This window comes from Pezoporus wallicus, unplaced genomic scaffold (genome assembly GCF_028554395.1).
Source record: "Pezoporus wallicus isolate ANWC-B61680 ecotype Strahan unplaced genomic scaffold, APGP_CSIRO_Pwel_v1 contig_7545, whole genome shotgun sequence".
Classification (NCBI taxonomy): Eukaryota; Metazoa; Chordata; class Aves; order Psittaciformes; family Psittacidae; genus Pezoporus; species Pezoporus wallicus.
The window spans coordinates 6,985,604-7,007,837 of NW_026642398.1; the positions used below are offsets into that span (position 1 = coordinate 6,985,604).

Below are 22,234 nucleotides of genomic sequence, written 5' to 3' on the forward strand. Positions count from 1 at the left end.
CCCCTTATATAATGCAATTAAATGTGTATCTATCTCTTTAACAGCTGTTAAATATGGATGCAATTGCCTTTATCTGGAAAACTTTACTTACTAAAGTTAGCATCAAAACACTTCTTTTTGTCCATGAGTTTCGATTGCTTTCTCTCTGACTTCAGTAGGCTCTACAGGAAGCCAGCCTGGTGTGTCCTGTTTTCTTAGAGCTGGCCCTTTGGGTTGGAAAGAACGGCACACTGTCCTGAATCTGGCCTTCCTCCATCCATGGGCATGATTACCAAACCCAACAGCAGCTCTGGAACCAACTCAGCAGTAACCTTTCCTGAATGGAGTGACTTCATTGCTTAGAATTTCAGTTCCGACCCAGCTTACTCCCTCACTTAGTTCTTGGAAGCTTCTTATTTAAGACCTGTTCCCATCAAAACTGCTCCAAAACAAACAAGTCACTTGAAATTGCTAGAAAGCACTGAGAACATCCTTTAGCCAGAGGAAAGGCTGGAATATGAGGTGATATCACATCTGGTTTGTATCAGAAATAGTAACTGCAGCAGCACAGGGCTCTAGAGAGAGCGTATGGGAAGAGCTTCTTGAACACTGAACTGTAGCACGGGCACAGCCTGGGTTCCTCACAGAATATTCTGCCTGGTTAGTTTAAATTAACCTAGGCTTAATTAACCTCTTAATCTAGGGCAAGGGGTGTGTGAACTATGGATGTGGGACAGGGGAAGCAGCGTGGTTAGATACTCTGCTCTTGCTCAGTTCCTCCCTTGTCACAGTATTTCAGGTATCAGCATTCAGAGATCCGTTGATTCCAGTATCCTCTGTTCTCTGTCCTACTTGTACTTCCATGACATGTATTGATTTCCTTTTGCAAGTGAAAATTGATGTGGATCCCTCATAAACTGTTTGGAGCAGAAGAGACCAAGATAAACACGTGCCCAGAGAACTCCCTTGTTCAAAGTTGGTCTGCTTACCTTTTCCTGGCAAACTGAGAGCTTATAATTGAATAGAAATCTCGTTAACTCATCAAAACCAGTGATAGTGGTGCAGATCTTAAGTACCAGTGAGTGAAACTCCGAAGTAGCTCCCACTGCTCAACAAAACCCCACACTCCAACTCTATCAATAAGATTTAAATGCTTCCCCCCTCCCCAGGCTATAGTTCTGTGTGACAGTTCACTTGAGTGTCAACAGAAAACTTTACTTTCCACTCACTCTACCCTATTACATAGTTTCATGCCATTCACACCCTCAACCAGTAACCCTCCTATGCCAAGAAACCAGACTATGACAGAGGAGCAAACATCCCTAAGTAAATAAAGTTCAGCTTCAGCCCTTACCAACTAACCTTGGAGTTATGGCTGTTGCAGTGCTTTTATGAGGCACCTTAGCCCTTCCTTAAAACACAGCTGGACGCTTTTCAGATGGGCACAGTGCATGCGAACTGTAAGGTTTCATCTTTATAGCTGCAAGCAGAAGATTTTCATATAATAGAAACTAACCATTTAAAGTTGTCTTGATGATACTTTTATGGCTACAAACCCCATGATTTACAGCTCTGTCATCTGCTGAGAGAGTTCTCAAATTTCTTCTTGAGATAAGCTAAGTGTCATTTGCCAACTTGTACTTAAGCTGACACCCCCTGTGCTGCAGCATGCACAAAACCTTGAGTCTTGACCAGTTTTTGTCAGCTGCTGTTGGAGTGACACTAAAAACGATAGTGTGTCATGGTACAGGCTTTGCCTTGTTCCTCTGTGAATTACAGAACAGATCCTCCTGTCTGCATGAGGCGGATGTGTGCTCTGGTCTCTTTCTATAATGGTGGGGGGGGGGGGCAGGAGACAAGCAACTTGTGACAGCTGCCACATCTGCTAACCATGTCAGAGCAGAGGAGAAGCTGATCACTCGTCTGCTGCAACACCTGAAGAATGATTTGAACAAGTTTTAAGCTTACCTGGAACTTTAAATCTGCACTTCATACCAGTTTGGTCTTGGTTCTTGTAGTGTGTGATCAGAAGCATCCCCTCACCTCGTGCTTGTTGCTTTTTGCTGAAAGGAAGTGTGGGATTAGGTCTGTTCCCCCATGAGATTTTTTTTTCCCCAAAGCTTGAAGATGTTTCTTGTGCTTCAGTTACCACCAGAAATTAAGAGACCTGATTTTGCTCTGTGTCCCATTGCATAGATGAATCACCCCTGAACGTTCAGACTAGACTCCTCTAGAATGGCTTCCCTAGAGGTCGTTTCATGGTATCTACCTTTGTTCAGTTCAAAGCAATAGCATTAGGCTTGGGGTTTTGTAACTAATTCCCCTAGTCTCTTCTCCAGGGAATACTCCAGGAATAACTTAACCACAGCTGCTTGTAAACTTACAAGAGCAAGGAGTACTGTGCAGTAGCTTAAGTTTGAAGCTGCTCTCAAACCTAGTTTAATGAATTTCAGACCAAAGAAAACCAAGCCACCTCCTGTGCTGAACATGCACATGAGAGGTCAGAAGCTGATTGTTGGCCAAGCAGGGGTTTGTGATGGTTTTCTCTTGGAGCCTGCAGACGTCCTCAGTGACCTGGTGACACCAGGAGCCACACACTGCTCCAGAGACACCTCAAAGATGAAAGCAGATGTTTTTTCACATTAATAAAGATTATACTGCCTGTAATCACCTGTCCATACTGCAAGCCAACCCATCCATGGGTCCAGACCTACAACATGTCCTAGCCTTACCTTTATTCATCATAGATTTTTAATTCAGAGCTGTAGCTCTTCAGCAACTAGGCAGGACAGCAAGAGTCCCAAGTAGCTGAGCAGTGAGTTAGCTGCAGCCAGCCACATGCTCTTGTTTCAGTTGAAACTATTTAGTGTGTGACAACCCACCAGGAGCTGGAAAAAAGCCCTGGGGAGCAACTCCAGGACCACTGACAGTAGTTCTGAGCTCTGCGGATAGAAGTGCGGGGGCAAAGGGCTGATCTGTGATCCAGGGTCTTCCTCGGGCTCTACCCTCCATACAACCTCCGCAGAAAGAAAGAGGAGAATGAACACTAAACCTGCCCTGATAGCGGTGCACAGAGCTGCTGGCCTCCTTGAAAGGGAAATTTAGCAGCTTGGACGACTGCACAAGGAGCATTCAGATTCATGTGACAAGAACTTTCACTGAGTGATGCTGGAAGATGGGCACTTCCAAGTCTTCTACAGAGAACATGAACAAACCTGAACTCTGCATGGGCTACAAGGTGGAGGTGTGAGAAGAGCAGAGGGATGGGGGCAACACAAACCACAACTTGGACACCTCTGAAGGAGAATGAATGACTCCATCGTTGATGTGAAGATCAATCATAGAGTCAGCAGTTCTCCTGTGAGCACTGCCTGTAGGTGGGCCATATACTCACCTCAAAGCTCAAGGTAATGCAGAGATTGAATTGATATGAAGAAGTGAGGGTCCCTTGTCCAGGAGACACAGCAAGATCTTGGCAGATGATAATGGGGAAGGGAGAGCAGTGGTCAGCACTATGCAAGTAGCTGCGGTAGTGGCTGGGCCCTGTGAAGGAGCAGAAGGCACCAGATGTGCAGGCAGGACCCATGCCCAAGATCCAATGAGCAGGAGCATCTGGATGTAAGCCCTGCCAGGTCCACCTTAGGCATGGTTCTGACACCCACTACCTCCTTGGAGCAGGTCTGGAATGGTCACCTTGTTTAGGGATGAGTTTTGCTCAGGATCAGCCTTTAACTCAGCACCTGTATTCCTGCCAGGTCTGTCTGAGCGACATGCTGCCAGGTCCAGCAAAAAAGCTCCTTCTGTTCCCCCTTCCCTGCCAGGATGCAGAGAAAGTTGAGATGAAAAATACTGAATTTTGGGGTGTGAAAATCCTTTCTGCTTCAAAACCCTTCAGAGCCGCATTTTGTTCCTCTCACTTGCACACAGCAGCGTTCTGCCTGAATGTCTTTCATGCAAAATGTGGCCCCTGGTAGTGTCTGTCTAGAACGGGGTCTGCTGCCCTCATCTCTATCTGCTTTGGGCCAAAGACAGGACTTGGAGCCATCATGGCCATCACGGTGAGAGCCATGCACTGGTGTGGAGCATCTGAGGCTACAGGGAGCTCAAGTGTCACAGCCGCCTCCCAGCAATAGACAGTAAAGCCAAGGCAGCAAAATGCTGTTTAGAGCTATTACCTTAACACATGTTACCCCCATCTAATCCCTGTCCCTTCCTGAGAGGGATTGGTGGTGCCGGAGAATAACAGCATCTGTCGCTGGAGGGAGAGCTTCCTGCTGGGCTGACAGGGATGGAGATGCCATGTCCTGGGGGGACCCTCCCTCCTCCTGCAACCGGAATACCATCAGTAGTCAACACGAGACGGAGGAGCAACTAAGCAGGGTGCCTCAGGGCTGTCATCACTGCTCCAGAGATGGAAGGAGCTGTTGGGGTTTGAAGGAAAATATCACCTTTGATGAGCTATTTCTTTGGTTAGGATCAGTCTTAAAGCCAGGTGGGGCTACCAGAGTCTGCAGCGGGGATATCTGGAGTGGCCAACAGCCCCGTCCCTGCGCTGTCACAGTGGTGCCGGCCTGCAGCCCCCATACCCCTATGAAGCCACAGGCTCTGCCGCCGCACGGCTGACGGCCGGGTTTGGGGCACAGAGGCATCCAAAGTTTGCCAGGCACTGCCGCATGCCGCCGGTACCTCCCTGTCCCTGCCCGAGCCTGCCCGGCAGCACAAGGCCGGGCACACCGCAGGCTCCAGCCCCGGGTAGGGCTGAGGCGGCGGGCTCAGCCCTGCGCTAACCCCACAGGGCGGACGGGCCCGCTCGGCACCGCAGGGGCTCCCTTCCCGAGCGGGGCTGCCCGGCTGCAGCCGCAGCGGGGGGGGGGAACCGGGGCTCGGGGCCGCCTCCACACACCCCCACCCCTCCGCACACACACACACCCCGCGCCGCTTCCTTCTACAGCGCCGCGGCACCGCAGCAACCTGTGCCCGTGACGCCGCCCGGCACCCGGAAGGCCAGGCTGAGCCGCGGGCCGCCCGCCGCACAGGTAGGCTGCCGCGGAGCCGGGCGCGGCATGAGCGGGGCGGCGGCTGCCGGCGGGCGTCCCCCCCCCCCCCCCCCGCGTCGGCGCTGAGGGGAGCCGGGAGTGGGCGCCTGAGGCGAGCGGGCATCGCCTGAGGGGAGCCGGGGCGGAGCCCGAGCGGAGCGGGCATCGCCTGAGGGGAGCGGGCACCGCCTGAGGGGAGCGGGCATCGCCTGAGGGGAGCGGGCACCGCCTGAGGGGAGCCGGGGCGGAGCCCGAGCGGAGCGGGCATCGCCTGAGGGGAGCGGGCACCGCCTGAGGGGAGCGGGCATCGCCTGAGGGGAGCCGGGGCGGAGCCCGAGCGGAGCGGGCATCGCCTGAGGGGAGCGGGCACCGCCTGAGGGGAGCCGCAGGGTGGGCGCCTGAGGGGAGCAGGGGCTGTGTGAGGGGAGCGGGCACCGCCTGAGCGGAGCAGGGGTCGGTCTGAGGGGAGCCGGTGTAAGCAGCCGGCGGCAATGGGCCCGAGGTGCGGCTCCGCTGACCCGTCCTGGCGGGAAGGCGCAGCCCCCCGGGGGCGGCGGAGGGTGCTGGCTCCTGCCCGGCCGCTGCCCGCCCCGCCGGGCCGCCTGTCGCGCCGCGGGCAGAGCCGGCGCCGAGCCCTGTTTGGGTGAAGGCCGGAGCCGCCGCCTCAGTTCCCTTCAGCGCTCGGGGCTGCGCGGGGCGCGGTGTGAGCGGCTGGGACGGGGGAGGCTGTGCCCGGGGCTGGACCAACCAACAGCACCCCCGGAAGCTGCCAGCCTGAGCCCCAGCAGCAGTAACCCGGGGCTGGCTTCAGGAGGAAGCCCGGTTTGGTACCACCATGGTACCACGCCGGGGTGGGAGCAGCGGGGATGTTAGCTCTGCTTGCTGCACTGTGCCGAGTGCTCTGCATTCGACTGTGCCCCGAAGCTCGGGCAGTGCCAGGATGGAGGCTTTTCAGTCCTCACTCACATAAATCTTGCATGTAGGAGTTCAGCCAGGGATGGGCTGGACTGTCCGGCCAGGAGGTGAGCACTGCTGCTGGGGGGGATCCGGTACTTCCTCGTCTGGGTGGGTTGTGATGGTGACTGTGTGAAAACTGCCCCTCTCTTCAGCTCTAGCGTTTCAAAAGGGGTAGTGGTGAAACGGGAAATAGGACAGAGCAACCCTGTAACCATGAAGACTGGCTTAGAGTGGCGTTACCCTTTTACTGCTTAAAAACAAACTGTTATCCCTAATACACATGGCCCAGAAAGCCACGAGGGGTATACTTGCTTATTTGGTGTTTTGTTGGGTGTGTGATTAACACAGCGGAGGCCCTCTATTTCAGTCAAACCCAACATCTGCACCCGAACCGAGAACTGTTTTGAAGAGATGTGGGATTTCATCGGAAGTGCAGCATAGTTTTTGTCTCAGTGCTTGACTGAAACCAAGCCTGGCAGCAGGCTGGTGCCTGTGCCATGTCAAGGACACCAGTACTGCTGCTGTGGGGAGCGGGGAAGTGTTCAGGGTGCCTGCAGGAGGTCAGAGGGACCCTCCCTGGTGCACACAGGCACCCTGGGTCATTTCACTACTTAGCGCTGCATGTCAGAGCTGCCTTAGCCAGAGGCAGCTCTTACTGCATGGCTCCTGTGGTGGTCCTGCTCGGTGCCAGTCCAGGCAGCAGGATGTTCTCAAGCTGCTGTTGCAGGCGGTGGTTCCTACCTGATATTTCCTCTGGTGAGATGAGACCAAGAGGCACAACAGTGTTTTCTGACAGTTGTCATCACTCGCTTCGCCAGGGAGCACCGGAGATCAGTGGTGGGATTCCTCTGCGGCTCAGCAGAAGCACCCCTGGCATGATGGGGTTTGTGGGCAGGCCTGAGGCGGTCTTCATACTTAGGATCCATCGGGAACACTTGTACCACTAGGGCTTTGAAAAACCTGCCCAATAAAGTCTAGAACACCCGTTTCTCTCACTGAGATCGATGGTTCAGACTGCTCAGCAAGGAGCATGTGTGATGGATTTTCAATAACCCGCATGGCGCAGCTTGGGCACGAAGAGAAGATAATGAGGCCTCATCCTGTGCCTCTAAATGTGAGTGTGCCCAGAGAGAGCAGGGGAAGGAGCTGCTGTGCTGCGGGTAGTTAAAAGCTTAATGCCGCCTCCAGAGTGTGGGTGGGCACGGCCACTCTGAACTGCTGTTGCTTTCTACTCGGTGGTTATCAGAGGATAAATAGTGTCTCACAAGAATAAAGATGTTTGAGAGACTTCCTGAGCTTGCTGGAGAAGAATAAGACCAAAATAAAAGCATACTTCCTGTGAGAAACTTTTGCTGAGGCAAAGGGTGAGATGGTTTTAGAGCTGGAGGCTCAGCTGTGTGATTCAGGGTCGGTGTGAGGCAGAGCAGAGGGCACTGAGCACTGGCCTGTCTGAACCTGCAAATGGGGCATCACGCACAGCATCATGTGCTCCTCCTGCTTCCCTGGGAACAGGAGGAGAGGCCGTGTCCTCTGCCTGCAAACCGCCTTGAGAACCTGATTACAGACTGCAGGTTGGTTCATCTGCAGGTATAAACCGGCCTGCCCTGGTTGACTAAATGCACAGTCCAGAGGCCCAGCTGAGAGCAGGGCTCTTGGCTGCCCAAGCAAAGTAGTTGCAGGAGTGTGATCCCATCGTGGGCTTCACAAGTGTTTCTGTCAGCTGAAGTTCATTCCTGCAGCCATCTCTTGACCCTGACTTAGAAAGAAAAGCTTGTCTCTGAGGTTAGCTCAGTCCAACACCTATCTCTCTAATCATCTGGTTTAGGTTTTCCTTTAGTGCTTACCCAGGCTGTAAGCTTATCTGCTGAATCACTGTCCTCCTGCAGACCTGCACAGTGCCACCGGGAGCTGAGCCTGCCTCCCTGGCTCCCAGTTCTTCCTCTGCAGCAGCACAGCTCTGAGGGAGGAGGCGGCTGGAGCAGCACTCACCGGCTGCGGTAATACAGCTGCTGGAGCCGGGATTTCAGACCTGCTGTGTCCTGCAATGAGCAGAAAGCTCTTTGTGCAGTGTCTGCAGTTACTGAGCTGCTGGAAATCTTTGTTCTGTGCTGCTCTGTGCAGAGCTTCATGCAGCCTGAATTTTCTTTTGGTGCCTTGGTTCTATTACTGTCTTTGCTGGGTGTATTTTAAAACTCCTCTCCCCAGTGGGTTCTTTGTTGGTTTCTGAATACTGCTCACATGAATTTATCCCTTTAAGATCTTCCCACACCAGAGATGCTCAAACTGAGCCTGTGTGTGACCTTGTGGTATTAGGTGGGATAAATCTAATAGGTAGCTTTGGTTTCTGTTCCCAGCAGGTTTTTCCATGGTGCAAGCTGCTTTTCTATCATCAAAATGCCATTTTTATAAAATGCTGAGTTTGATATCTGCAGTGCAGAAATGCTGTAAGATCTACTCCACGGTGTCCAGTGGACAAACTATTTCTCAAAGGCTTTCTGGATAGAAAGGGAAAAATACCAAATGTTTAAACTACAGCAGAGAACTAGGAATTTTATCTGAGTCTCACTAAAATGGTCTTTCTTAGAATCATAGAATGGTTTGGGTTGGAAGGGACCTTAACAATCGTCTGGTTTTTGTCTCAGCCAGAATTAGAGACACCCCCCCCCCCCATCTGCCTTGCTCCCAGTCTTGAGGTCAAACCTCCTGGCTACAACCCTTGCTATGTAAGACGAGAAATATAGACACTAGTTGTAATCTGTGCTATGAAAATCTAATCTGTGACCTAATTTGTTGTGATACCATGAAGAACCTGTCAGGAGCAATCACTGTAACCCGTGGCACGGATGCACTGCTGCTTTCCAGGAGCACTCACTCGTTTCAGCCTCGGAGCAGTGTCACGCTTAGTCTTGTGTGTTTGGGCTCCTCCGCTGCCAAATTTGGGGAATAATATGCAGACAACTCGCAGATCACTTTTGTTATTCTTTTAAAATTAAAAGTGGGCAGCCTTATTACATGTGGAAGTGAACCTCTTCTGCAGGACAATCCCTGCAGAACAAGCTGGTTTGAAACAGGCTGAGAAAGCTGGGGTTGGTCAGCCTGGAGAAGGCTCAGGGAGACCTTGTAATAGTCTTTCAATGCTTAAAGGGGCCTACAGGAAATCTGGAGAGGGGCTTTTGACAAGGGCCTGTAGTGACAGGTCAAGGGGGAATGGCTTTAAACTGACAGAGGGAAGATTTAGATATGAGGAAGAAATTCTTTACTATGAGGGTGGAACAGGGTGCCCAGAGAAGCTGTGGCTCCCCATCCCTGGCAGTGTTCAAGGCCAGGTTGGATGGGGCTTGGAGCAACCTGCTCCAGTGGAAGGTGTCTCTGCCCATGGCAGGGGGTTGGAAATGGATGAGCTTTAAGGTTCCTTCCAACCCACACCAATCTGTGATTCTGTGAAACATGTGGGAAGGAAAATGAAATCTAACCATTTTCTGTGCATGTTGTAATAGCTGTTTGTGTACCTGTTAATTGCTAATGACCTTGTCTGTGGTAGCAACCTGGATAAAACCAGCTCACTGGGTGAGTGGTTAGAGGAGTGACATGTCTGAACACCCAGTGTTAGCTGAGGTTTCATGTGCTGATTCTGAGAGGGCAAAACTGGCCGGATTCTGGTACAGGCCCTTTGAGTCAAGTTTGTTGTCCTTTTAGGAGAAAACCCAAGGTCTTCTGTGGAGCGTTACTGAAGCCATAACACTGCCAGTCTTTCTCTACAAGGCTAGAGAAGGCAGGAAGGTTTTACAGGTCAGGGATACACAAATAATAAGCTGAAAAACTGGTAATCGTGTTCCTAGGTATTTGCGCTGCTGCAGGGAGAAATCTGAACTGAGGAACTGCTGCTCTGTCAAAACAGCAGAGCGGGGCTTCCAGTTTCATTGTTGTAGAAACAACTGTTCATTTGAAAACAGAAATATTACCTTTAAAAGGCTTTAATTGAAAGCACTAAATGAAAATGCAGTCTATTCATAGCTGCCAAGATCTCTGTGCTTAGTGAGACACCATCAGTCTGTCTGGACTTTGAGAGCCTCTGGGTTGCTGTCTGGGTTGTGGGATCCAGTAAGATGCATGGGCAACTTGAGGCCTTTATCAATGACCTGATGCCTTTTCTGCTCACCCTCACAGGAGCTACCTGTGCTGCTGTAAGGCATTGCCTCTTACACTTCTGATTTTCAGCTTCCTCTTTATTTTCAGTGCTTGTGCACATCTTGTTGCCTTGCATACACTGGGTGCACATAGCATAGAATATGCGCATTTGGGTAGTGTTTTGTAAACTTGGCATTCTTACATATACCCTGGGCACTCAGTGCTCAGGTTTCAGTGTGGTATTTGTTGATTTTGGTTCACTCCAGGCTTTTCCCTCCACCCACTCACTTCCTCTCACAAATGTTTCCTCATTTCACCATTTTTTATACACATTTTAGGTTGCTGCCTGTTGCAGGCAGGCTCAGCAGAAGACGAGCAAGGATGGGTGATGGAGAGGAGGAGCAGAGGCAGGGAGAGGGTGTGGGGTGAGGGGGTCTGGGTGCAGGTGTATTTTGGAGCAAGGGCTTGGAAGCAGGGTGGATGTATGGTGGAGGTGTGCAGAGAGCAGATGGCTGTATGTGTCCTCAGGGTGAAATCACCATCCCTGGAAGTGTTCAGAAACTGCAGGCCCTTAGTGACAAGGTTTAGCAGTGGACTTGGCAGCCCTGTAGTAGAATTTGATGAACTTAAAGGTCTTTTCCAACCTAGTTGGTTCTATGATTCTATGTCAGCATGCACACAGCTGGGAGACACAAGGCATGACAGGATGGTCTGTGTGTGAGTTTTGAGGAAGGTGCATGCTCCATACCAGAATGCAGCTGACCGGGGCCCCGCTCCCCTCCTCCGTCCAGCACAGACAGGTTGCTCTGCCTCCAAGACTTGTTCTTGGAGCTTAAAAGCATGCTTTAAAGTGCCATTTTATTCTGTGTGCTTCTTATTTCTAACAAAGGTTTCCCAGCTCTCCTTAGACAACACCAATTTCTCAACCACGCAGGTGCATCTGGCAGCTTACAACCTGTTAAAAAGAAGGAAAAAAAACAAAACACCATGAAAATAGCATCTCTATAGTTTTGAATTAGGCAAGGGCTAAAATTAGAAAGAACAGGTCTGTCTGTGGCTGTGCAAACCAGCAGAGAATTAACATTCATCTGCTGCTGAGCAAGGCAAGCAGAGGTTCGCAGCTTGCACTTTCTTCGCCTTGTCCTGTTCTTGGCCTTGCAGCTTCTTTTCCCTGTATGGCTCAGTCAGGAGTTAGCACAGAGCTGTACAGATGCCACTTGCTGTGTGCCAACACTAGTGCTTCTCTCAGCACTGCGAAATGTTAGCAATAGCCAAAGTGGTTTTATTGCATACCTTTAATGTCTTTGCTCAGCTGCTATGAATGGTGCACCATGCTCAGGTCACTTGCCAGAGCCCTGGATGTAGCCTGAGTCCCATGGTGGGGCCCATGTCTACCCACCACTTCCTTGGCGAGACAGCTGTCCCATGACACTTGTGCTTGTTTCCTCTCCCCAGCTGTGGTTTACTTTGCTCAGCTGGAACTGTCCTGCTGTTAATGGGGCTGCAGCAGAAACCAGTCACTGAAATAATTTATACCACAAGTGTAACTTTAGGTGGGTTTGGTTCTTTGCAGGTCCATCTTTAATTTTACATCCTGGCACCGTTTCCATTTGCAGCTAGACCCGTGCAAATGGGATTAGATATTAGGATGTTATTTACTGTGAGGGTGCTGAGGCCCTGGCACAGGGTGCCCAGAGAAGCTGTGCCTGCCCCATCCTTGGCAATCTTTAAGGCCAGGTTGGATGGAGCTTGGAGCAAGCTGTTCTAGTGGAAGGTGTCCCTGCCCATGGCAGGGGGTTGGAACTGGATGAGCTTTAAGGTCCCTTCCAGCCTAAATGAGTCTATGATTCCAAGTTGAAGTGGGCAATAGATTGGTGGGAAACTTGATTCTGGAGGGCAGAATGATACAAAAAAAGGACCTTGAGCTGCTGAGGAAGGGAGCTGCAGGAGGGGTGGCTGTTATTTGGTTCTGCTGGTGGAGGTGACATCTGATGGAGCTGCTCATCTTTGGTGTTTGAGGGCAGGGAGAACACCAGGAGCCTTCCCACCTCTCGTCCCTGCCCTGGGAACCACTGTGCTGGGCACCACTGGAGATAAACTGATTCCTGGGAGTGAACATTCTTCCACCCTTAGCATACCCAGAGGAACTGCAGGTCACTTGGAAATCAGAATTGAACAATGCCTCGGTGCAGCTTTGAAACATTTACTCACAGGGCTGGCGGCTCCCTCCCGTAACAGTACAGGAGACAGGGCTCTGGTTTGGCTGTCAGCAGCCAGCAGTTACTGCAGAGCTTCACCAGCAATGGCAGGGCTGCATTCCTGCCCCTCTCACCTTGCTCCCACTGGAGCCCACAGGGTGCTAAAGCAGGGAGGGCTGGACTGTGTCAGACACACTGCTGCCCAGCAGCTCATGCCGGAGGGTTTGAAGTGTCTGGGCAGCTGCAGGCCAGGGCCAGCACTGAAGGACCATCCTAAAATGGGAACAGCCATGTGGCTGTGCTTTGGAGGAGGGCAGCAGCCCACACTGAACCTGGAGCTGACTTATTTCCCTCTCTGAGCTGCCCTGTGGAGAGACAACCAGAGCCCATCTCTGTAGGCATCCCCAGGTGGTGTGCTGATTTTGGACAACTGATGCCATTGGGGTAGAGTTATGTGATGTATGATTTATGTTCCCCACAGCTCAGTGCCTTGCCAGAGACATTCCCCATCACACTACCCCCTGTCCCTATATCTCTGCAGTCTGAGATCTCCAGGGATGATTTGGGTTTTCATGATGGTGGTTATGGGCTAGTCAGCAAAACTTAAAGGGAGGAAATAGGAGCCCCATTCCTAATTCTGTTCTGCTAGTCCTAGCACTGAGGGCAGATGCTCCAGCCTGTGAATCCTCATCCCTCTAAAGGACTGGCCATAGGGCAGACACACTCTCTGTGCATTTGTGGGTCTGTCTGGCAGCCTGTTTATGTTGAGGTGTGAAGAAGTATTTACTGTATGTGGCAGCATCCTTGTGTAAGTGGGTATCACAGGTACCTGCTGGCACTGGCCTGCAGTAATCTGTCAAATGTGAATGAAGAAGCCCCTCACACCTCTATTTAAGGGTTGAGACCAAGTTTCTTTCCCAGGATTCTCACTCTGAAAGGAGATTGTTTTAGGAACAGCTCTGAGCTGTAAAACTTGTACTGGGACTTCTTGTGCCCAGGATTCACAGCGCATCAGACATCCAGGTTATTTGCACTGCTGTCATTGCATTTATGAGTGAAAACTGCTTTCAGTCCGCTTGAACCTGTCCCAAGTCTGCTGTTACCCAGCTGTATGCCTGGATGTGACATGAGTCACAACACCTTTAAAACACATTTATGCATTCAGGGTACACCTAGGATTTGTAGCTGCTGGTCATACTAAAAAATGATCTTTTCAGCTTATTGATGTTCTCTTTGGTCTGTCATCTTTTCCTTAAAGATAAGCTACTTGATGTGAGAAGCAGTTGGCAGATGTACTTGGAACTCTTTGCCTGCAGGGAAACGCCACCCGAGTGGAGATGACAATAACCTTGAATGCTTCTGTATGGGGCTCCCAGGAGATCATGTAACTGGTACAGGACCAGTATGTTCTTCCTCCCTCAGACTCCTATGGCACATCAGCCAGTTTGAGGAAGCAAGTGGGGCCCAGAAGGAAAACAGCGTGCTCGAGTGAGCATGTAGGAAAGCACTGATCCTGATAACCTTGCGTGCCTGCTAGAGTGCTTATCCAGAGCCCTTGGAGAGGACCAGCAAGGCCACCCAAAAGACTGTGGTTTATCAGCAGGTTGCCCAAGGCTGCACAGGTTTGGAGCTGTTCCTGGGCAGTTGTTGTTCTCATACAGCTGAATACAGTTGTTTGCATATTGCACAGCGCTGGGGCTTTTCCTCTTCCTCTTAACTCTGTTTGGGCTCCATTGTACATGTGCCTGTGAGGGAAGTCGTGTTCTCAGTCAGCACCCAAATTGGTGTAACTTCCCCTGGGCAGTGGCTCCCAGAACTGCTGGGGAAGGGGAAGGGCTGAGGCTGCTCTGTGGGGACCTCAGAACTTCCCCTGCATTTGTTCTCCTCCCCTGGTTCCTCACACTGCTGCTGTCATGGGACATGTACCAGCTGGGGTGTCTGCCACAGGGGATGTTCGTGTCCACTCGAGAGGAGCCATGGCCTTCCTGTGAAATCCCCCGATGAAGTAACAACTCACACCCCATCCAAACTACTATGCATGTACCCGGCATGGCCCAGCCTCTCGTCAGCCCCGCCGCAGGAGGTGACCATAGGCAGACCCACTGGCCCTGCCTGCGCATGGGAAGTGGTTACCCCTCACTCCCCTCTGCTGGGAGCTGTGCCACTGGCTGCAGTAGGGAGGGGAGAGGAGGAAAGTGACCCGTTTCTGCCTGCAGCTGTGCCAGTGCATCCCAAACCTTGGTTCAGCGCAGGTGAGACCCAGAAACTTGCCAAGTTGGTCCTTCTCTCCAAAGCTGCTCACCCTTTTCTGCAGGATGGAGCCCAAACCCACAGGCAGGCTTCCTTGGGTTTTGTAAGGTTTGACCTACAAGGGACTGGTAGAGTCTGTAAGGCCGTTGTGGATGTGTCCCTAATGTGCAGATCATCTTTCTCACAATGCATTGAAAAATTTCTGAGCTGGAAGAGTGGAGAGAGCCTGTGCCTGGGAACCAGGCGAGCCACCCCCTCTCGGTGTGTACTGGTTTATGTCCTGCACTGTTCTTATGGGCTCTAGTCCTACTGTGAATTCCACTGACAGCAGTAAAACACTGACAACTCCCCCAGGTGGACCTGAGCAGGATCAGAGCTCTTGGGAGATGAAAGCAAGTCTGATGGTGCGAAAGATGTATTTTCTCTTATCCCAAAATAAGAGAAGCCTCCTTTTGCCCTAGACACGATTATTGCAAGTGCAACAGGTCAATGTAGGTTCCAGCCCTGTAAGAGGATGCACCAGTTAATGCAGCAAACTTCAGAAATTCCCTTTCCTTTCTCTGAGGTCACTTTAATCCCTTGAGTGTCCAGAGATTAAAAGATATTTGATGAACATCCTAAACATTCATTGCACATTTCCGGTATCCAGCTGACCTCAAATCCTGAATGCAATGAATTTGCATTTGCTTCTAAAAGTGTCTCATTTTGTGAATCAAACTGTCATCACATTTGAAAATGAGACATTTGTATCTCTTGGAGTTTAAACTGCGGGATCAATTTCCCATTAATACTAAGGGTGTTTAAAGGACAAATTCTCTGCCTACTGCAGTGAAAATTTACCCCGAGGTATGACATTTCACCTGCCACCGAGTATAAGAGGGCTGAATATAATGGACTGGAATAGCTAGATTTGCACATGCTGGTAACAAAAGCGGGTGAGCAGTGGAGGATCCCATTACAGAAAACCTTTCCTATTTGTTTTCTCCTCCTCTTTTTTCAGCCTTCAAAACTTGCATGCTCTTTGCAGTTTATAGAACTGCACTGCACTATTCAATAGCCTGTGCCTGAATTGTCACAGTTTAATCATGTACCATATGAGTGGATAAAGATAGCCCTGAAGAGCTTCCACTCAGAAGGGCATGAAGAAATGGGAGCACCAGGGTACATACCAAGCCTCAGAGCTGAGCAGCAGCCACACAGCCTGGCTCCAGCTTCACCAGTTCCTGTGCAGGACTGCAGAGCTACGAGTCCCATCACATGCTCTTCTGGTCACAGCTATGCTGATGGGCAGGGCTTTGCCACAGCTTGGCTCTGCTCCTCGGTGTGTCTCCATCCTGTGTTAGAAGAGAGGAGGAGGACAGTTGGCACGCCTCAACCCCCTCCTCCTCAATGAAATATGGAGGCAACTGGAGCGAGCCAGCAGCAAGCTAAAGCGCACAGAATAGCTGCAGATAATGTGAACCCAGGGGCATGGTGAACCTGAGCCTCTGCTGAGGCATGTTTCCCTGAGGAAGTGCCAACATAACCTCGGAAAACATACCATGGAATTGCACCATACTGTCCCTCCCTTGTGCTATCATGGAAACCAGATGCCAGGATGGAAAAGCACCAGGAGCTGAATATAAAAGCTTCAAGTGTCAGAGAGCCCTGCTCAGCCCTACCTTCTGCTGCAGGCCATCTATGCTTCCTGGCATTCCCTGGTCTCTTGCCAATTCCCATCAACAGCTGTGGTTTGTGGTTGTAATGCTCAGCATTTGTCTTCTCTTTCTCCTAGCAGACCTGCATCAAAGCTGGATGTGCAGCATGTAGCAGTTTGGGAGTCCCAGAATTGGCCTCCAAGCACAAAACCAAATCCTTCCTTACTGCTTTATCTTCCCCAAAGTCTGAGATGCTGCAAGAGTGGGTCTGTAACTCTTCCAGGCCCTCCCGATGGACTGTGTGAGGAAAGGTTATAACAAAGTGCTTTGTAATGCATCATTTTGTTTCTTTTAAAGAACAGGCAAGTGCCAGCAGTAAATCTAAAGCTGGATTGCCAGCCCAGAAGCAACCTGCTTACTGCATTCAGTGGATAAAATACTCTTCACTTCACTGTGCTTATTCCCAGTTTCTGTGTCTATGTATTACTGCTGAGAAGACAGTTTGGGTAGGAGCGGCTCCAAGATGTAAGTAAGTGTCTGTTAGTAATCCCAGTCCTTGCTTCAGGAGGGCCCAGAAGTTCATTAGATGTTTAATGGCTTCCAGTCACTGCTGCACTGGATGGAGCTGAACTGGTCACCGAGAGGGGAAAGGTTCTCTCACACATTTGCAAACCCAGAGGCATCTGTTCCCCAGACACAGATTTGTCTAATTCCCCTATACCACTGATGACCTGCCCTGAAATGCTATTCTCATTCCCTTAGGAAATCCCTTGGGTTGATATCAACTAGATAGTTATTTTTGGGTTCTTTCCCAGAGAGAGTGCACTGGATTGCTCTGAACCCTACGCACCAAATAAATACATCACTGGACTGTAGTAAAGGTCCAAAAAGCCTTATTCAAGGGGAAAGAGATTATTAATAATGAAGGGTAGTTCACTGTATTGTTTTGGAGCCAAGCAAAGCTAATAGACCTTTTTTATGTAGCGGAGATAAAAGTGTAGAATATGGAGACTGAATTGATTGCAATGTTTAATGGCAACATAAAAGGCAATTAATGAATTTCAATGGTTAACTCTGTGCTGAAGTGAAACATGCAGCTCTCAAGCAATGTATTAAGCATTTTTAAAGATTGCAAAAGGCAGAAACAAAAGAAACAAGCCAAACCCCTTATTGACCAGTAAATGCCTATATTATTTTCTTTCCTGAGAAACTCATCTGACCAGATTTTAGATTCCTTTATCCTAAAGCTCTGGTGCATGTATGCATGTGTGTGCTTCCCCCTTAGCACTTCTCAAGATTAAATAAAGCCTTTACAAGGAGTTGATCAGTGATTAATTGTAACCAAATTCTCATGGCAGGGACAGATGGGAGTGCAGAGGGATTGCTCTGGAAGGAAGGCTCTAAGCAAGGAGAGTTCCAAACTGCTGCATGTTTGAACTGCTCCATGTTGTTTACTGCTACCCCATTACAGTTTCCTAATGTGAAAGTGTATTTTCTATTTCTCTGCAATAACAGGACAACATAAGGTTGGTAAGAGACAACAGCATCATTGGGTGGAAAAGCTGTGCTTCAGGGGGAAGGTTTTCAAATGTTCTGCATTGAACAAATTAAAGATTTATTGCAGAATAAACCTGCAGCCATTCCTTCTCCCTGACAGTCACTCTATTGTAATTTCATCCCTTTGCAGCCTTTCCAAACCCATTCATTTCTTCTGAAACTTTTGTCCAAGCCCGCGTTTGACACGAGGTCTTTTCCTGCACTAAGGTCTCCTGCTCTGCCGTATTTCATGGTAGCCATTCAGCCTTCCAGTGGGGACACATGCCCCCTCTTTGCCATCTGGCCACATTCAAGTCCTCAGAGTGCAGTCCCCTCTGTGCTAAACCCACGCTTGTCACACTCATCTGCAAAGCCTCTCACAAGCTCAGGGCCAGAGCCTGTCATCTGAACGCACTGAGTTATGCCTCAGGACAGAAGTGACCCCATTAAAACCATTTAGAAGCACACATACTTAGGACTGTCTCACTGCCCTTATGTTTCCCTCGGCTCTCACGTGGTTCCCTTTCACATCCCTGCTCAAGCTGGTGTTTTTTGAGCAAACCACAGAAATGCTGTATTCTCCATGTCTGCCCCTACCATCCTTTTAAAGTAAAATTCAAAGATAAACAACTAATTAATAATGGGAGCATGAAGAAGCAGGTACCATGCCCGTGCTTAGTACAGAAGAACAGTGTAACTAATGAATCCTAGTTTTCTCCTGATTTGGGCTCTGTGTGCCCTGTTTTTCCCACTGGAGCTTTCTCAGTGTGAAACCTTCACTCCTCCCTGCCCCAGTTCTTCCCTGCTGTGTTTCCCGTCTCTCTTTTCCATCTCAGCAGCTGATACGTGCAGGTTGACTGGGTGGCAGACACATGCTGTTTGGTGTCCAGCAGCACAAACCAGATTTCCAGGAGAAAGTATGTCCTGGGACAGGGAGAACTGCTACCTGGAACAGGCCAAGGCAAGCTAGAGCCAGCTCTGCATGATTAGCCTTGCTGGGAAACACGTAGTAAGGCACTGGCCTGCTCTGTCTTTGGACTCAAGTTCGTTGGTTTAGGACTAACTTAGTGACTGCTGTCGACATTGTATTTTGCCACACGGAGACAAATCGCCACAGCAGTAGAAAGCCTACATGTACAACTGATCTCAGTATTTGTGCTTCCATAGAACCACAGAATGGTTTGTGTTGGAAGGGACCTTAAAGCTCATCTAGATGCAAACCCCTGCCATGGGCAGGAACACCTTCCACTAGACTAAGTGGCTCCAAGCCCTGTCCAACCTGGCCTTGAACATTGCAGGGATGGGGTAGGCACAGCTCCTCTGGGCACCCTGTGCCAGTGCCTCATCCTCTCATTATGCCTTAGACTGCGAGCTGCTTGGAGGAGGAATTGCCCCAGTGTTGCTGTAAAGCACCATACAAATCTTTCCAACTTAGTTTTTTATGTATGTCTGTAGTTACTGAAGTTTAACAGTGTCACTTCAGTCACTTAGAAACCATCAGAATGGGAGGCACCACTGACACCTCATCTTCTCACTTAACAATAAGTCCAAGGCCAGAAACATTGCTTCTCTGAGTTACAGCCTAGCACCTCACAAAGAGAAGACTATTTTAGTTTTTATCACTTTTTAGTTTGTTCGTGGTCCGAGGAATCATACAGAATAAGGAGTATATGATCATGTATTTAAAACCCACCCTGTGATGCGTTCCTGTAGAGGCACATGTTCATAGTGGAAAGCTTTGCTCTAATCTGACCATTAACATAATATGAACCTAAGCTCTGACTCCAGGAACCCAAACACTGGATCCAGATTGGTATAAACAGGCACAGAATGTTTCCCAGCTCATGCGTGGGGTTTAGCAGCTGGACATAAAAAATGCTCTCTTTTCATCAGTTGGATAAGCTCAGAATAAGTTTAATTGCAATGTGTGGTGTCAGCTGTAGTCTCTTGTCTTGCTAACTGGGTATTAAACAGCTGCATCTGGTGCTAGATTCAGTCCGAGGTACTGTATTCATGCTCAGGAAAAAGGAAGAGAAAGCATCTGGTGTGCAGTGTTCCAGTTGCTCAGCAAAGGAAGTGTTCTAAGTGCATGCCTGAATGCTTTGTTTTGTGGCAGCCTTCGTCTGCACCCAGCCTGTCCCTCTCAGATTAGAGAATGGGCAAAAGTCCTGGCTTTCCATTTCCTCTGCTAGCAAACTCTCCTTTGCAGTTAGGGAGATTTTAGCTTATGTGAGCAGTAAGGACTCAGTTTCTGTCCCTCTAGCTAACCCAGGCTTCTTAAAATGATTGCTCTCATATTTGGAAACCAAATATACCTACTGTGCAAGAGGTGGGTGACTGGGAATTTCTTATCCCACTGGAAAAGGAGTGCTGCCTGTCCACTTTGTATGAAGTCACTGGATGGTCTACAAGAAAATGTGTGTGCTGGTGGGGAAAGGGTTTTCTCAAAGGTCTTTCCTGGGTGCACTAGAATTATTTTAGTGTCTTCTGCTCTTTGGAGCATATTGATGGAATTGCATGGAGGCAGCAGTATAATGGGATACAGCAGATATAACAGTGTTAAAGAGCTAGATACAGCTGGTAAGCCAATAACTAAGTCATAGGTTTTTTTTTTGCTCACTGTTCAGTAGCTTTATACTCAACATCACTTAGATCACAAAGATGAATTTGGTTTATAGTAGTCCAAATGAATGTTGCCAAACCAGCCAAGGTTTTGATCGGCTAAACTGAATTCTACTCTTCAGATGGGAATAAACAGCCAGGTGCTTTCAACCTGAGCCAGTGGTGCAAGGACAGAACAATGGCAGCAGTGACACTGCAGCCCCATGGAGTGCTGAGCACCCTGTCTGCGGTTGTGACACCTGAGACTGAGGAACACATCCTATGGGATGGAGCCTGAGATGCTTCCCCTCGCTCATGTCTCACCCAGCCATGCCTAACACTGTTGTTCTGTGAACCTGTGTTTGTGCACTGAGTGTTGAAATGAGCCCCTGAGACTGACACTCTCCACAGCCCTTCCCTGAGGTGCTTTCTTTAACTTACCTATTTCCCCACCAAAAGATGGCAACATCCCTGTGAACTGAAGAGCAAACTAAGTACCACAGCAGCAAAGGGAACAGCTGACACAAAGTGAAATGATCTCTTGAAAGTGTCCCTTGGCAATACCTAGATACAGCCCCAGAATCACTTAGAAGCCAGATGCTGTTCTGAGAGTTTCTAATAATGAATGAAGCACTTGGGGGAAAAAAATGAGAAAAAAAGGAAGAGATAAAACCTCTCCAATGATGACATCGCTGCAAAGGACCAAAGTAAAATACCAGAGTCATGCTCCTGAGGTAGGCAGAATCCTCAGTGAAATCAATGAGTATTTGTTTCCATCAGGGCAGCACAATTGTGTTTGCTTAAAAAAAAACCCAACCCAAAACAAGAAGAAGTTCTCTTCTAGAGAGTAATGAACCAGTCTGGCCTTCTTAAATACTGCCTTCCCTGTTCTCTGAAGCATTGATTCTGTCCGTTAAATGGAATACTATTAGCTGCTAATTGATTTGAAACATTTTGTGAGTGAAAGAAAAGTTTGTGAGAAAGGTCCAGTTCAGATTATGGTTTATTTCCTACTGTGGTCCTGGTGGTTTACTTCACTTAATAACCTGCCTTGACTGTGAGCTAATGGGAAGGCAAGTGAAATGCCTGCCACTCTACACCCCCTGCATTCACAGCCTCCTCCAACCCAGTGAAGCCCTTACTTGAAGACACTCACTGCTACTGGAGTGAGTAAATCTGGGTACTTTCAGGGGCTAAGGTGGAGAAAGGTGCCTTTAATATGAGCAGAGGTGATGACCTAGCTCTTGCTAAAGTGTTTGTAGCTTCTCCTCTGCACTGTGCAAACCTCTGCTGCAAAACAGGTGCATCTGGGTTTTCCCTCACCTGAGCACCATCAATTCAGAAGCACGGCCCGTGGCCATGACCTCCTGAACTGGTAATGCTAGATTATCTCCATTGCTTAGCAGGCCTCTTCTCTCCCTGGTCAGCTCAGCTGTTTGCTAGCAGCATGGGTTTTACCACTGCCACTGCTCACAGTGCTTCTCAGTGCAGCCATGTCCGTGCAATGATCATTGAAGAAATTCTGTATTTCACAAACTTTAATAAGAGGCTTAAAGATCCTGGTGTCTAATTGTTGCTCTATTCTGTAACAAGTCACTATTCTAATTTGTCTTTCTGTTTTCCAGTAGAGATAAAATACGATTAAAATAGCTGCAGTTCCTCTTTCCACCTTCCCTTATGATTACTGGCGTGCAGCCTTCCTTCTAACGCAGACTTAACACCTGCCATTTTCTCTTTATTCCTCTTTTTGCTTCCCTGCCTCATACAGGTGAGCTGTACAGCTGAGGAAAGGCAGCAAAATCTGAAACAAAAAGAGCTTTATGTTGCAAAATCACCATTATCTTTGATCACAGTCCAACACTGAATCCTCCTGCGTCATTTGACTTAGGGTTAGTTAACTGGGAGTGTGTAT

General features: G+C 49.3%; 2 long non-coding RNA genes across 2 annotated transcripts; one reads left to right on the forward strand and one right to left on the reverse strand.

The window, feature by feature from the left end:
* Nucleotides 1–764: 764 nt before the first annotated feature.
* Nucleotides 765–3,987, reverse strand: LOC130610181 (uncharacterized). Its single transcript, XR_008974983.1, has 3 exons — nucleotides 3,374–3,987; nucleotides 1,948–2,042; nucleotides 765–896 (listed from the first exon to the last, which is right to left on the reverse strand). It is a non-coding gene; the product is annotated as an uncharacterized LOC130610181 (long non-coding RNA).
* A 908-nt stretch (nucleotides 3,988–4,895) lies between these two features.
* LOC130610185 (uncharacterized) lies at nucleotides 4,896–18,188 on the forward strand. Its single transcript, XR_008974985.1, has 2 exons — nucleotides 4,896–5,015; nucleotides 16,326–18,188. It is a non-coding gene; the product is annotated as an uncharacterized LOC130610185 (long non-coding RNA).
* The last annotated feature ends 4,046 nt before the right edge of the window (nucleotides 18,189–22,234 follow it).